Below are 15,476 nucleotides of genomic sequence, written 5' to 3' on the forward strand. Positions count from 1 at the left end.
AAGGTCACCAGAGGTCGCTGTTTAGGTCTCCTAAGTAGGACAGGGGCCCTCAATGGTACGATACTTTATTTGTCACACGACGCAAGGCGCAGTGAAATTAAATTTTGTGCACAGTTCAGTACAAGTATCACTATACATAAGCACTTAAATTCTCCCAATTTTGTTAGCCCTTGCTGTCTCCTCCCCTTCCTCAGCCCTCTGGCTCCTCCTCCTCTTTTTTCCTTTCTTCTCCCTGCCCCCCCCCCCCCCCACCCACCCCCACCCCCCATCAGTCTGAAGAAGGGTTTCGGCTCGAAACGCTGCCTATTTCCTTCGCTCCATAGATGCTGCTGCACCCGCTGAGTTTCTCCAGCATTTTTGTGTACCCACTTAGATATTCTTCCTGATATGACCTTGAATTTGGCAATACCAAATGATGGTAATAATAATAATAATGGATGGGATTTATATAGCGCCTTTCTAATACTCAAGGCGCTTTACATCGCATTATTCATTCACTCCTCAGTCACACTCGGTGGTGGTAAGCTACTTCTGTAGCCACAGCTGCCCTGGGGCAGACTGACGGAAGCGTGGCTGCCAATCTGCGCCTACGGCCCCTCCGACCACCACCAATCACTCACACACATTCACACACAGGCAAAGGTGGGTGAAGTGTCTTGCCCAAGGACACAACAACAGTATGCACTCCAAGCGGGATTCGAACCGGCTACCTTCCGGTTGCCAGCCGAACACTTAGCCCATTGTGCCATCTGTCGTCCCATGGTACTCTTCCACACCCATACAGACTCACAAACGCAAATCATCCCCGAGAATTAATTCAACGCCTTTATTCATTCAGATGAGTGCATCCAGGACGGGGATAGACAAATGAAGTCTGATGAAGGGTCTCGACCCAAAACATCACCTAATCCTTCTCGCCAGAGCTGCTGCCTGACCCGCTGAGTCATAAGGTCATAAGTGCTAAGGCAGAGCAGAATTAGGCCATTTGGCCCATCAAGTCTACTCCGCCATTCAATCATGGCTGATCTATCTCTCCCTCCTAACCCCATTCTCCTGCCTTCTCCCCATTACCCCTGACACCCGTACTAATCAAGAATCCATCTATCTTTGCCTTAAAAATATCCATTGACTTGGCCTCCACAGCCCTCCCTGGCAAAGAATTCCACAGATTCACCACCCTCTGACTAAAGAAATTCCTCCTCATCTCCTTCCTAAAGGAACGTCCTTTAATTCTGAGGCTGTCGAGGCAGGAAACGTGTTCCCGATGTTGGGGGGAGTCCAGAACCAGGGGCCACACACAGTTTAAGAATAAGGAGTAAGCCATTTAGAACGGAGACGAGGAAACACTTTTTCTCACAGAGAGTGGTGGGTCTGTGGAATTCTCTGCCTCAGGCCGGTTCTCTGGATACTTTCAAGAGGGAGCTAGATAGGGCTCTTAAAAATGATCAGCGGAGTCAGGGGGTATGGGGAGAATGCATGAACGGGGTACTGATTGGGGATGATCAGCTGTGATCACATTGAATGGCGGTGCTGGCTCGAAGGGCCGAATGGCCTACTCCTGCACCTATTGTCTATTGTCTGTTGTCTGTGACCTCTGGTCCTAGACACTCCCACTCCCATTCCGTCATCTTAACTATTCGGCACGTTATGTCTATATCGTCGATCTTCGATGCAAACCAGCATCTGCCGTTCCTTCCTACACTTACAGTTCGGGGAATGTTCGCAGAACAAAAGGAGTCTCTGGGCCTGTCGATGACAGACCAAGCAGCGTTATGCAAGATCACTCCAGCTCACTCCACTCCCTGAACTTCCGCACCCTGCGAGCCTCTTCCTTCCACATACTGACCCAGCTTCCTTTTGATCCCCACCACTGAATCTACACCCACCACAGCACCATTCCAGACCCCGACCACTCTCTTTGTCTCAAACAAATGGTCCTTGCACCTAGAAGCTACGTACGCAGTGACCAGAACAACCACAAAGCCACGTTATATGTGATCAGGGTCAGAGATTAGTACAACTTTATCTTGCGCTAAAAATTATTCACGGTATTCCCTTTTATCATGTATCTGTACCCTGTGGACGGCTCGATTGTAATCATGTATTGTCTTTCCGCTGACTGGTTAGCACGCAACAAAAAGCTTTTCACTGTACCTCGGTACACGTGGCAATAAACTCAACTCAAACTGTTATAAATATCTTGAAGCATAACACCACACCCAGGAAGGATCCAAACGCCACCTCTCCATGTTCTCCAGGGTTGCTGCCCGACCTGCTGAGTTACTCCAGCATTTTATATCTTTCATTGGTAAACCAGATTCTGCCAGAACCAGAACCAGTTCCTTGTTTTTTCACGCAGAGAGTGGTGAATCTGTGGAATTCTCTGCCACCGAAGGTAGTTGAGGCCACAGTTCATTGGCAATATTTAAGAGGGAGTTAGATGTGGCCCTTGTGGCTAAAGGTATCAGGGGGTATGGAGAGAAGGCAGGTACAGGATACTGAGTTGGATGATCAGCCATGATCATATTGAATGGCGGTGCAGGCTCGAAGGGCCTAATGGCCTACTCCTGCACCTATTTTCTATGTTTCTATGTTTCTACACTCCACTTAAGGCCATTTTTAGTTTAGTTTACAGATTCAATAGACAATAGACAATAGGTGCAGGAGTAGGCCATTCGGCCCTTCGAGCCAGCACCGCCATTCAATGTGATCATGGCTGATCATCCCCAATCAATACCTCGTTCCTGCCTTCTCCCCATATCCACTGACTCCGCTATTTCTAAGAGCCCTATCTAGCTCTCTCTTGAAAGCTAGATAACTGCGGAAACAGCCCCTACGGCCCACCGTGTCCACACCAACCAGCGATCCCCGCACATTAACACTATCCTACACACACTAGGGACAATTTACACCTACCAAGCCAATTTCCCTACACACCTGTACGTCTTTAGAGTGTGGGAGGAAACCGAAGATCTTGGTGAAAACCCACGCGGTCACGGGGAGAACGTGCAAACTCCGTATGGACAGCACCCGTAGTTGGGATGGAACCCGGGTCTCTGGCGCTGCAAGCGCTGTAAGGCAGCAACTCTACCGCTGCACCACCGTGCCACACTATATTTTGCTGTGAGCATTGGTGAAAAACTGTTGAAATTTCGATTAAATCTTTTCCCCTTCACCTTGAACCTGTGTCCTCTGAACCTTGATTCCAGTGATTCCCATCCTGGGGCCACCGTGGCAAATTTCAGGGGGGGCACAGAAAAATGTTGGGATTTAGGGGGCCACAGGTTCAATGAAGGGGGCCACAGGGCTACCACCCTGTTGCCTCCTAAATTTCAGTTTTAATAAATTTAAATCTATGTAGTTGAAATATCTTTGATGTTGGTGGAATAGAATAAAAGAGAATATATGTGCCATTAATAGACACTGATATTTTTATGGAAGGGATTATAGAAACATAGAAAATAGCTGCAGGAGTAGGCCATTCGGCCCTTCGATATGATCATGGCTGATCATCCAACTCAGTATCCTGTACCTGCCTTCTCTCCATACCCCCTGATCCCTTTAGCCACAAGGGCCACATCTAACTCCCTCTTAAATATAGCCAATGAACTGTGGCCTCAACTACCGTCTGTGGCAGAGAATTCCACAGATTCACCACTCTCTGTGTGAAAAATGTCCTCCTCATCTCGGTCCTAAAAGATTTCCCCCTTATCCTTAAATTGTGATCCCTTGTTCTGGACTTCCCCAACATCGGGAGCAATCTTCCTGCATCTAGCCTGTCCAACCCCTTAAGAATTTTGTAAGTTTCTTACTATATTATAATATTGAAGTACTTTTTTTCCGCTAATAGTGTCAGGGGTGGGGGCATAGAAAAATTACAAGATCCCAAGGGGGACCATGAGCTTAAAAAAGGTTGGGAACCACTGCTCGATTCCATAGACAATAGGTGCAGGAGTAGGCCATTCGGCACCGAGCCAGTACCTACTCTGAACAAGATTCACCTACTTTGGACAAGAGACTCTGTGCATCTACCCGATCCATTCCTCTCATTCTTGGTTCCTCTCACACAGGTTGGCACTGATCCGCTCCGACCCACCGCCTCTAACCCCGGCATCCAGGGGAAATGGAGTCGTCTCTACTGACTGCACCCTGCGGGTACCAGCACTGCCCTGCAGCCGGCCGATCACTAGACCCATGGTGTGTAGGGAGGAACGAACGGACTGCAGGTGCTGGAGTAACTCAACGGGACAGGCAACATATACTGAAGATAGTCACAAAAATGCTGGAGTAACTCAACGGGACAGGCAACATACACTGCAGATAGGCACAAAATGCCGAGTAACTCAATGGGTCAGGCAATATACACCGAATATGGACGCAGATTGCTGGAGTAATTCAGTTTACTGGCGGTCCCGGGCACCGCGGGTTTAGACAATACTTGGGGGAAGTAAATGCCGCCTGGCCCGCTGAGTTACTCCAGCATTTTGTGTCCCACTTCGGTATGTCCGGCCTGGGCCGCTCGCTATAAGCCCAGATGGTTCCCATTCCACGCCAGTCCCGCTCTAGTGTAAGTGACGGCTCCTCCCGATGTAGATGCGTCTCAGAACTAACTGTCCCGGGGAAGAATATCCCCGTCTCCGTGCAGTTGTACGTACGTTGTGCAGGAAGGAACAGCAGGCGCCGGAGACAAGACACAAGATGCTGGAGTAACTCAGCGGGACAGGCAGCATCTCTGCAGAGAAGGAATATGGGTTGGATCGAGACAGCTTCTCCACAGAGTTTTTTAAAGAAAGAACTGCAGATGCTGGTAAAATCGAAGGTACACACTTCTCCATAGACGCTGCCTGACCCGCTGAGTTACTCCAGCATTTTGTGTCTATCTTCAGTATATGTTGCCTGTCCCGCTGAGTTACTCCATCTTTTTGTGTCTATCTTCAGTATATGTTGCCTGTCCCGCTGAGTTACTCCAGCATTTTGTGTTCCACTTTAGAGGTGTAACGTTCGCCTTCCGTGTTTCAGAGACCGGGGGCTGCGGTTCGTTCCTTTACCAACCCTTGATGCAGATTTCTCTTTGAAATGTTATCTTGAAAAATACCTCTTTCTTTGAGATAGAAAAAAACTACAAACATTTAATTCCGTCCGAAGAAGGGTTTCATAGAAAATAGGCGCAGGAGGAGGCCATTCGGGCCCTATTTCCTTCGCTCCATAGATGCTGCCTCACCCGCTGAGTTTCTCCAGCATCTCAGTCTGAAGAAGGGTCTCGACCCGGAAACCTCAGCCATTCCTTCTCTCCAGAGATGCTGCCCGTCCCGCTGAGTTTCTCCAGCATTTTTGTCCACCTTCCATTTTCCGGCATCTGCAGTTCCTTCTTTAGACAAACACTTCGAGTTGTGCATGGAAGGAACTGCAGATGCTGCTTTACACTGAAGATAAGACACAACATGCTGGAGTAACTCGGCTGGACGGGCAGCATCTCTGGAGAGAAGGAATGGCTGAGGTTTCCCGGTCGAGACCCTTCTTCAGACTGAGAGTCGGGGGAGAGGGAGATAAGAGAGATAAGAAAGCGTAAGGTGTGAAAACGAGAAAACGCAATGGAGATCAAGGAAATTGTGGAATAGATCGTTGCTGGCGAGAAGAATGGGGAGGCAAACATTTAAATTCAGATCGATTTGAAGGGGGGGGGGTTTGGGGGGGGGGGGGGGGCTGTTTTCTTCAACAACAAAAAAAATTGACTTACCCAGGTCATAGGATCGTCTCGTTTATATTTTCTGTCTTGTAGTAAAGGCAAGGATGAAACAAAAAGGTGGGTCGTTCGGATGCTGGGGAGTGTGTACACAGAAGCAGAGAGGCAAGCGGGCTGGGCACGGAGGCACTGCGCGTTGTGGAAGCAGCATTGCCCCCCCCGTGTGTGCGTGTATGTCCCACCCTGCCCGCTGCTGTGGCCCGGGCTGCTTGCTCCTCGCTCCCTCGCTGGCCGGCTTGGCAACTTTTGGCGAGTAGTTTGAAGTACCGCCCTCCTCTCCTCTCTCTCTCCCTCCTCCCTCCCCCCCTCTCTCTTCCCCCTTCTTCTCTCTCCCCCTCCTCTCCCTCCCCCCTCTCACACTCCTCCACCTCTCTTCCTCCAACCCCCCCCCTCTCTCTCTCCCCCTCTCACTCTCCTCCACCTCTCTCTCCCCCTCCCCTCCACTCCCCTCCTCTCCCTCTCACCCCCTCTGCCCACCCTCTTTCTCTCCCCCCCTCTTTCTCTCTATCCTCTCTTTCCCCCCTCTCTCTCTATCTCTCTCTCTCCCCTCCCCCTCTTTTTCTCTCTACCCCCCTCCTCTCTCTCTCCCCCACTTCTCTCCTCCTCCTCCCCCCCTCTCTCTCTATTTCCATTCCACTTGCGTATTCGAAGCCTTGCGTAGCCTTTCCAAGAAATTCAACCAGGTTTCACTTTCGTACACGTCACAGCTGCGAGCTGCGTTTCAAAACCGTACACCATGTGTCCGCTGGCATTTGAGCGGCACAGACCCAATACAGAGCATCAGCTTGTGTCTTTAATGCTGAGGGGGAGACGTGTGTGGAGCCGGCGAGGGATCGGGACAGTGTAGGAAGGCACTGTGGATGTAGACACCGAAGATATAGACACAACATGTTGGAGTAACTCAGCGGGACAGGCAGCATCTCTGGAGAGAATGACTTTTCGAGTCGAGACCCTTCTTCACTCTGAACCTTGGCCTCCCTGCTCTTATATTCCATATCTTGGGTAATGAAGGCAAGCCTTCATCAGACAAGACACCGAGTCCCAGAGTGCTGAGAGAATGGAGCAGCTGGGCTTGTACACTCTGGAGTTTAGAAGGATGAGAGGGTGTCCCATTGAAACATATAAGATTGTTAAGGGCTTGGACACGCTAGAGGCAGGAAACATGTTCCAGATGTTGGGGGGAGTCCAGAACCAGGGGCCACACACAGTTTAAGAATAAGGAGTAAGCCATTTAGAACGGAGAGGGAGGAGGAAACATTTTTTTCTCACAGAGAGTGGTGAGTCTGTGGAATTATCTGCCATGGAGGCAGGTTCTCTGGATGCTTTCAAGAGAGAGCTAGATAGGGCTCTTAAAGATAGCGGAGTCAGGGGATATGGGGAGAAGGCGTTTTGGAACGGGTACTGATTGTGGATGATCAGCCATGATCACATTGAATGGCGGTGCTGGCTCGAAGGGCCGAATGGCCTGCTCCTGCACCTATTGTCTATTGAAGCAAAGATCCTAGAGCGGAGTCTGAAGGATGCTCCCAGCCGAAACCTCACCTGTACATTCCCTGTCCACAGATGCCGCATGACCTGCTGAGAAGCCGCCTTTCCAAGATTTAATTAGATTGCATACTTCATTGTCACATATGACAAGTCTTTGCTCGTTTTACCTAAGATAGACACAAAATGTTGGAGTAACTCAGCGGGACAGGCAGCATCTCTGGAGAGAAGGAATGGGTGACGTTTTGGGTCAAGACCGTTCATCAGACGGTTGTATTTGTTGTACATCTTCGATTGAAAACAAATATACACAGCCAGATGCCACCAGAATTAAAGCAAATCTCTAAAATTGGCAGAAGAATGTGTAGGAAGGAACTGCGGATGCTGGTTTCAACTGATAGACAGAAACTGCTGGAGTAACTCAGCGGGACAGGCAGCATTACATCTGGAGAGAAGGAATGGGTGATGTTTCGGCTCGAAGGTGGAAACTTCCACCTTCTTCAGACTGAGAGTCGGGGGAGAGGGAAACGAGAGGCATGGGAAGGTATATCGAGCAGGAGGAATGACAGGAGGAGCAGTGAGAGAGAACTCTGGTGGGAGAGAGGAGGCGATCTTCAAAGTGGCCATACCTTGAGGAGATTTGGCAGTGGAGAGGATAAAATGTGTAGGAAGGAACTGCAGGAAATGCTGGCTTACGCCGGAGATAGACACAAAAAGCTGGAGTAAAGGGATTGTCCCACTTGGGTGTCATTTGCGTGTCACTTACGCTGCGCGACGCTCGCGTTGTGATGCGCGCATGGCGTGCATTACACGTGCATGGCACATGGCGAGACGTGCTGGCGTAGGCAGTGACACGTGGTCCCGCGCGGTGCCCCAGGATTTTGGGATTCACGATGGTGACAGTTACTAGCACATTAAGCTTCTTGGTCTGTATAGCGTGTAGCTAATAGTAAGATTGCTAATCCTACTTGTATGAGTAGGATAAGATAAACTGAGCCAATTTGTGATCCCAGCTACAAAAACAGATGTGTACAGCAATTCGTTCTTCCCGCACACAATTAAAGCATGGACTAATCTCCACCCAACTATAGTTACCCAACCAGATGCAACTAAATTTAAAGTAGCTCTTTCTTCCCAATAACCCTTTCTGGCTTAAGTCCTCCCTCCACCACCTCCAGTTTAAATTCCATTTGGAATATTTTGGAGGACCAAGAAACCAAGAACCAAGAACCAAGAACAACACGAATAAAAATAGATAATAGAAAATGCTGAAAAAACTCAGCAAGTTAGGCCGCATCCATGGAAAGAGTGTCTGAAGAAGGGTTTCGGCCCGAAACGTTGCCTATTTCCTTCGCTCCATAGATGCTGCCGCACCCGCTGAGTTTCTCCCGCACTTCTGTCTTCCATGGAAAGAGAAATGTCCAATGGTTGGGATGAGAGGTCGTTCATCAGAAAGAGAACCACTTTAGCCTGGAGAGCCAAACGTGAGGGAGGGCAGTGGGCGGAAGACAGGGAAGTTCATTGATGGGGTGAAGTCTGAAGAAGGGTCTCGACCAGAAACGTCACACATTCCTTTTTCTCCAGAGATGCTGCCCGATCCGCTGAGTTACTCCAGCTTTTTGTGTCTTTCTGAAGTCATATGGCAGGTTGGATCAGATGAACATAGAAACATAGACATAGAAAATAGGTGCAGGAGTAGGCCATTCGGCCCTTCGAGCCTGCACCGCCATTCGATATGATCATGGCTGATCATCCAACTCAGTTTCCCATCCCTGCCTTCTCTCCATACCCCCTGATCCCTTTAGCCACAAGGGCCACATCTAACTCCCTCTTAAATATAGCCAATGAACTGGCCTCAACTACCTTCTGTGGTCTAATGGACAGATGGACTAATCTGGGGTGGCACGATGGCGTACTGCCTCACAGTGCCAGCGACCCGGGTTCGATCCTGACGTCTGTACCAGAGTTTGTACGTTCTCTCCGTGACCTGCGTGGGTTTTCTCCAAGATCTTCGGTTTCCTCCCACATTCCAAAGACGTACAGGTTTGTAGGTGAAATGGCCTGGCACAAAATGCAAAATTGTCTCGAGTACGTGTAGGATAGTGTTAGTGTGCGGGGATCGCTGGTCGGCATGGACTCGGTGGGCCGAAGGGCCTGTGTCTGCGGCTGTATCTCTAAACTAAACTAAACTGTAAAAATGTCAGGAAGGAACCTGTAAAAACCCCAAACACAATGGATAATGTATTGGAGAAACTCATGGGGATGTAGGCAGACGATCACTGGACCCCAATGGCCTGATCCCAATGGTTTGAAGAAATGGCTACCAAGACAGTGGACCCATTGATTGAAATGTTTCCAAAGTCTCTAAATTCTAGAGGAAAACCAGAGGATTGGACAACAGCCATCGTGACTCAAAGTGCTGGAGTAGATCAGGCTGTGTGTTTATTTTTTTGTGACTGCAGCACTTTGTGTCTTTTAAAAAAATAAATCTAGCACTTTGTGTGTTTTGTTTTGTAGCTGACGAACCCGCTGAGTTACTCCGGCACATTGTGTCTTTTTGTTTGTAAATCAGCATCTGCAGTTCCTTGTGTCCACAGCCAACGTGAGTCCCTTGTTCAAACAGGGAGGCAGACAGAAGGTGGGGAACTTTAGGCCAGTTTTTAATATCTACTGGACCAAGTGGGACCCGTTGGGACTCCGTTCCCCCAATTGCAATATTCCACCACTCACCCATTCCCCCAATGCAACCCGTTCCCCCCACGAAATATTCCACCACTCACCCATAGCCCCTAACTGCGCAGGCGCGGCTCATTTACCCTCATCCCCCAACACTCCCTCCCCCTCCTCTTCACCCTCCCTCTTCTCTCCCCTCTCCTCCTCCCCTCCTCCACTCCCTCCCTCACCTCTCCTTATCCCCAACCCTCAGTCACTCCCTCCCTCCCTCCATGACCCCCCTCCCCTCCCTACCCCCCTGACCCGTTCCCCCAACGTAACATTCCACCACTCACCCGGTCCCCCAACGCAAGCCATTTCCACCACTCACCTGTTTTAATATCTATTGTTGGCAAAATGCTAGAGTCAATAGTCAAAGAGGAAATCACTAGTCATTTGGGAAAGCTGAATACAATCAAACTTAGTCAGTATAGTTTTAAGTAAAGTAAATCGTGTGCAATAAATTTGTTTAAAATACTTGATGTTGTAACAGGGAGAGTTGGCAGAGGAAACGTTGACATGATGTATTTAATTTAGTTTAGTTTAGTTTTACCCTTAGTCTCATCTTTCAATTTAGCCTTAATTATTCCTGCTGAATCTTTGAATTTAGCTTTTTCGTTTAATTTTGAGAAACAGCGCGGAAACAAGCCAACCAAGTTAATGCCGACCAGCGGTCCCCGCACACCAACATATCCAGCTTAAAAACATTTTTTTTTAAAAAGAATATGTGATTCTGTTCCATTCTGTCTGTAGTTTGTTTGGTTGTTTGTTTGTTGTCTTTTTGCACAAACTCCGCGAGCATTGCCACTTTTCATTTCACTGCACATCTCGTATGTGTATGCGACGAAGAAACTTGACTTGCTCAAGAAGGAACTGCAGATGCTGGAAAATCGAAGGTAGACAAAAGTGCTGGAGAAACTCAGCGGGTGCAGCAGCATCTATGGAGCGAAGGAAATAGGCAACGTTTCGGGACGAAACGTTGCCTATTTCCTTCGCTCCATAGATGCTGCTGCACCTGCTGAGTTTCTCCAGCACTTTTGTCTACCACCAACATATCCTCCTACATGCACAAGGGATCAATTTACAATTTTACCAAGCCAATTAACCTACAAACCTGTACGTCTTTGGAGTGCGGGAGGAAACCAGAGCACCCGGAGAAAACCCACGCAGGTCACGGGGAGAACGTACAAACTCCGCACAGACAAGCACCCGTAGTCAGGATCGAACCAGGGTCACTGGTGCTGGGGGGCAGCATCTCTACCGGAGTGACACCGTGCTGCCCTTATCCATATCAGCGTTATGCGGTCTCAATGCCTTTAATCACAATACCGTAGAGGTGTGTTTATCATATCAAACAATGTTTGTTTATTTTATGACAAAATTGATTTATGGCCATCCATAAAATTGAAACTTATTTATTACCTGGAGTCCGCCCGAACATTGGAAGAAACGCAAGTGAAACTGATTTATCTGGAAAGACTGATTGAATCCCTGTGTAAAGAGGAACTGCAGATGCTGGTATATCACCGGAAATAGACACAGTGCTGGAGTAACTCAGTTTAGAGGGGAGAGAACATTGTTGGCTGGAGAAGATATGTGTGTGTGTGTGTGTGTGTGTGTGTGTGTGTGTGTGTGTGTGTGTGTGTGTGTGTGTGTGTGTGTGTGTGTGTGTGTGTGTGTGTGTGTGTGTGTGTGTGTATGTGTGTGTGTGTGTGTGTGCGTGTGTGTGTGTGTGTGCGTGTGTGTGTGTGTGTGTGTGTGTGTGTATGTGTGTGTGTGTGTGTGTGTGTGTGTGTGTGTGTGCGTGCGTGTGTGTGTGTGTGCGCGTGTGTGCGCGTGTGCGTGTGTGCGTGTGTGCGCGTGTGTGCGTGTGTGTGCGCGTGTGTGCGCGTGCGTGCGCGCGCGTGTGCGTGTGTGCGCGTGTGTGTGCGTGTGTGCTTGTGTGTGTGCTTGTGTGTGTGTGTGTGTGCGTGTGTGTGTGTGTGTGTGTGTGTGTGTGTGTGTGTGTGTGTGTGTGTGTGTGTGTGTGTGTGTGTGTGTGTGTTAGTGTGTGTGTGTGTGCGTGTGTGCATGTGTGTGTGTGTGTACAGTATACTGTGTATAACCTGCAGATGCCAGTTTAAATCGAAGATAGACACAAATGCTGGAGTAACTCAGCAGACAGGCAGCATCTCTGGAGAGAAGAAATGGGAGACGTTTCGGGTCGAGACCCTTCTTCAGAAACATCACCCATTCCTTCTCTCCAGAGATGCTGCCTGCCCCTCTGAGTTACTCCAGCATTTTGTGTCTGTCTTCGATTTATATCTGCACAGTGACCTTTTTTTCTCATTTATTATATTGTTTACGGTGTACTATGTCTGCAGATTCTGTTGTGCTGCAGCAAGTGTGACAATAGGACACTCTTGTCTCTTGACTTGACTAGTGTGAGGTAAAAGGACAGGTATTGCATCTTCTGCAGTTGCATGGGACCAATGAGTAAACGTGGCCTCACGATTAGCCTGACCCTGACCACACACATTCAACAAAGAGTTTTACCCTTCAGCTATTGAATCAATATTTTGGTTTCCAGAGGGGGACATAATGTTCTGAGCTCATTTCATTCTCCCCAGCGCTACAAGATTGCTGCATAGAGAAATGTACGTCTTCTCTGCATCTTTGAATTTTCAGAGACTTTCAATTATATCCAGCAGAGGGCTCTGAGCCAACGTACCTGATCTCCCGGTTTCTGAACACTTCAACTCACCCTCCCATTCCCACACTGACCTTTCTGTCCTGTCCTGTCCTCCTCCACTGTCAGAGTGAGGCCCAGCGCAAATTGGACGAACAGCAGCGAAAGGACCCTAGACTGTGGTCCTCCCTTGCCCTGGGAGAACCTTTTTTTTTAAATTTCAAAATAGACTTTATTCAAATAATAAATATATACTATACGTGAACCGGGAAAAAAATTAATCCGACATTTTCGGAGGCTGTACAAATTGTTCAATACAGTCTATACATTTCTCAAATCTGTCCCCCACCCGTGCCACCCATTTGACCCATTGTTAGCTGTGTGTTAGGTGAGAACGAGTACAGACAAAGGGACACTTGGTAAAACAACCCATACAACTTTGGTACCACTTGGGTGGGGGACAGATGGGGAAAGAGGGAATGCTGAGTTACTCCAGCTTTTTGTGCCTAACTTCAGTTTAAACCAGCATCTGCAGTTCCTTCCTACACTTGCCAAGCTGAAACAGTCAGGCACACAGATTAAAAACAGCGAGCTGCTTACATGCAAGTTTTAATCCGGTTATTGAGTAACATGGTCGCTATATACAATACGGTCGCTATATACAATATAACATGGCCTCCATGTACAACTGCTTCTCATCTAAGAAACTCAAAACCGACGTTCCAATATCCACATTTACATGCTTCCATCTGGTAAGATATCCAAAACCTCTCACAGAAAACCTTAAAATAATCTAATCTGAGGAAAGACGTTCTTGCCCTAATCTGAGGATAGACATTCTTGCCATAGAGGGAGTACAGAGAAGGTTCACCAGACTGATTCCTGGGATGTCAGGACTTTCATATGAAGAAAGACTGGATAGACTCGGCTTGTACGCGCTAGAATTTAGAAGATTGAGGGGGGATCTTATAGAAACTTACAAAATTCTTAAGGGGTTGGACAGGCTAGATGCAGGAAGATTGTTCCCGATGTTGGGGAAGTCCAGAACAAGGGGTCACAGGTTAAGGATAAGGGGGAAAGTCTTTTAGGACCGAGATGAGGAAAACATTTTTCACACACAGAGAGTGGTGAATCTGTGGAATTCTCTGCCACAGTTCATTGGCTATATTTAAGAGGGAGTTAGATGTGGCCCTTGTGGCTAAAGGGATCAGGGGGTATGGAGAGAAGGCAGGTACAGGATACTGAGTTGGATGATCAGCCATGATCATATTGAATGGCGGTGCAGGCTCGAAGGGCCGAATGGCCTACTCCTGCACCTATTGTCTATGTTTTTATGTTTCTATCAGATATATCTCAATGAAGGCAGAAATTGTCTGTTTATTAACAAGCAGAATGAAAACCAGCTCACAAAGATTCGGCAGAAAATAATCAGGGTGCATTTCATTATTTCAGAGGCGTAACCTGATCATAATTTAAACCATCAGTTTCACCAGGCATCATGTTCGACACAAACATTGTGGCCGATGGGCCTGTTCCTGTACAGTGCTGTTCTTTTTCCTAGTTTAGAGATACAGCGCGGAAACAGGCCCATCGGTCCACCAAGTCTGTGATCACCGCACACTAACACTATCCTACACACACCAGGAACAATCTACACTTATGCCAAGCCTAATTAACCTACTTACCTGTACGCCTTTGGAGTGTGGAAGGAAACCGAAGTTCTCAGTGAAAACCCACGGGGAGAACGTACAAACTCTGTACCGACAAGCACCTGTGGATAGTGTCGAGCCCGGGTCTCTGGCGCTGTACGGCAGCAACTCTACCGCTGCGCCACTGTACCGCCCCCCCACCCCCACCCACTTCTGTTCAAAGATCAGATTTGAGGATTTTCCCTTCCTGCTGGTTTAGTGAAGCATTTACAATTTAATTATGAGTTGAGAAAGTAAACAGGGAATCCCCCACGCCTCGTTTATAGTATTGGAAACTGGAAGAGTTAAGGCTTATGTGTTAATAAATTCCAGCACGTTTGTCCAATTATAATACGTCATTGCTCTTCAGTGTTTATTCCTAAATCAATGGTCCCAGACGACTTACTTAGCCAACGGCTGGACAAATTGAACATCTTGTAATAGGCAGTGTACAGCTTACTTCTGCAACACCCAAACCCATTTGAGGATAAGAGTTACAATCCTCTGTGTAAAGAAGATTCTCCTTGTCCCAGCCCTAGTTCTAAACTCTCCAATGCCAATCTCTTCCCATGTAAAGCATTGTTAACATGAAGCTGGAGAAACTCAGCGGGTGCAGAAGCATCTATGGAGAGTTCAGAGAGGTCGGATTGGGAATGGGAGGGGGAGTTGAAGTGCTGAGCCACCGGGAGGTCAGGTAGGTTATTGCGGACCGAGCGGAGGTGTTCGGCGAAGCGATCGCCCAACCTCCGCTTAGTCTCACCGATGTAGATCAGCTGACATCTAGAGCAGCGGATGCAGTAGATGAGGTTGGAGGAGATACAGGTGAACCTCTGTCGCACCTGGAACGACTGCTTGGGTCCTTGAATGGAGTCGAGGGGGGAGGTAAAGGGACAGGTGTTGCATTTCTTGCGGTTGCAACGGAAAGTGCCCGGGGAGGGGGTGGTACGGGAGGGAAGGGAAGAATTGACAAGGGAGTTGCGGAGGGAGCGGTCTTTGCGGAAGGAAGGCAGACATGGAGACAACTCAGAATCTGAGTTTTGCAACATATGAGGAATTTCACTGGCCAGGTCAGTCATACATTTAAAAAGCAACAGTGAAGGCCTCTCTATGTGTTTACAGCCTCACTGCTGGCAACGTTGGCCTGGGAGAGGACACTGACATCAGTTCCCTTATCATAGAG

General features: G+C 48.3%; 1 protein-coding gene across 1 annotated transcript in view; it reads right to left on the minus strand.

Moving 5' to 3' along the window:
- The window catches only part of LOC116966928 (suppressor of cytokine signaling 1-like), a 30,878-nt gene extending 24,857 nt beyond the window's left edge, over positions 1-6,021 (minus strand). Inside the window, exon 1 of the mRNA XM_033013310.1 lies at positions 5,738-6,021. The gene's annotated coding sequence lies outside the window, so the exon portion shown is untranslated. The remainder of the gene's footprint in view (positions 1-5,737) is intronic.
- Positions 6,022-15,476: the final 9,455 nt, after the last annotated feature.

This window comes from Amblyraja radiata, chromosome 38 (genome assembly GCF_010909765.2).
Source record: "Amblyraja radiata isolate CabotCenter1 chromosome 38, sAmbRad1.1.pri, whole genome shotgun sequence".
Lineage (NCBI taxonomy): Eukaryota > Metazoa > Chordata > Chondrichthyes > Rajiformes > Rajidae > Amblyraja > Amblyraja radiata.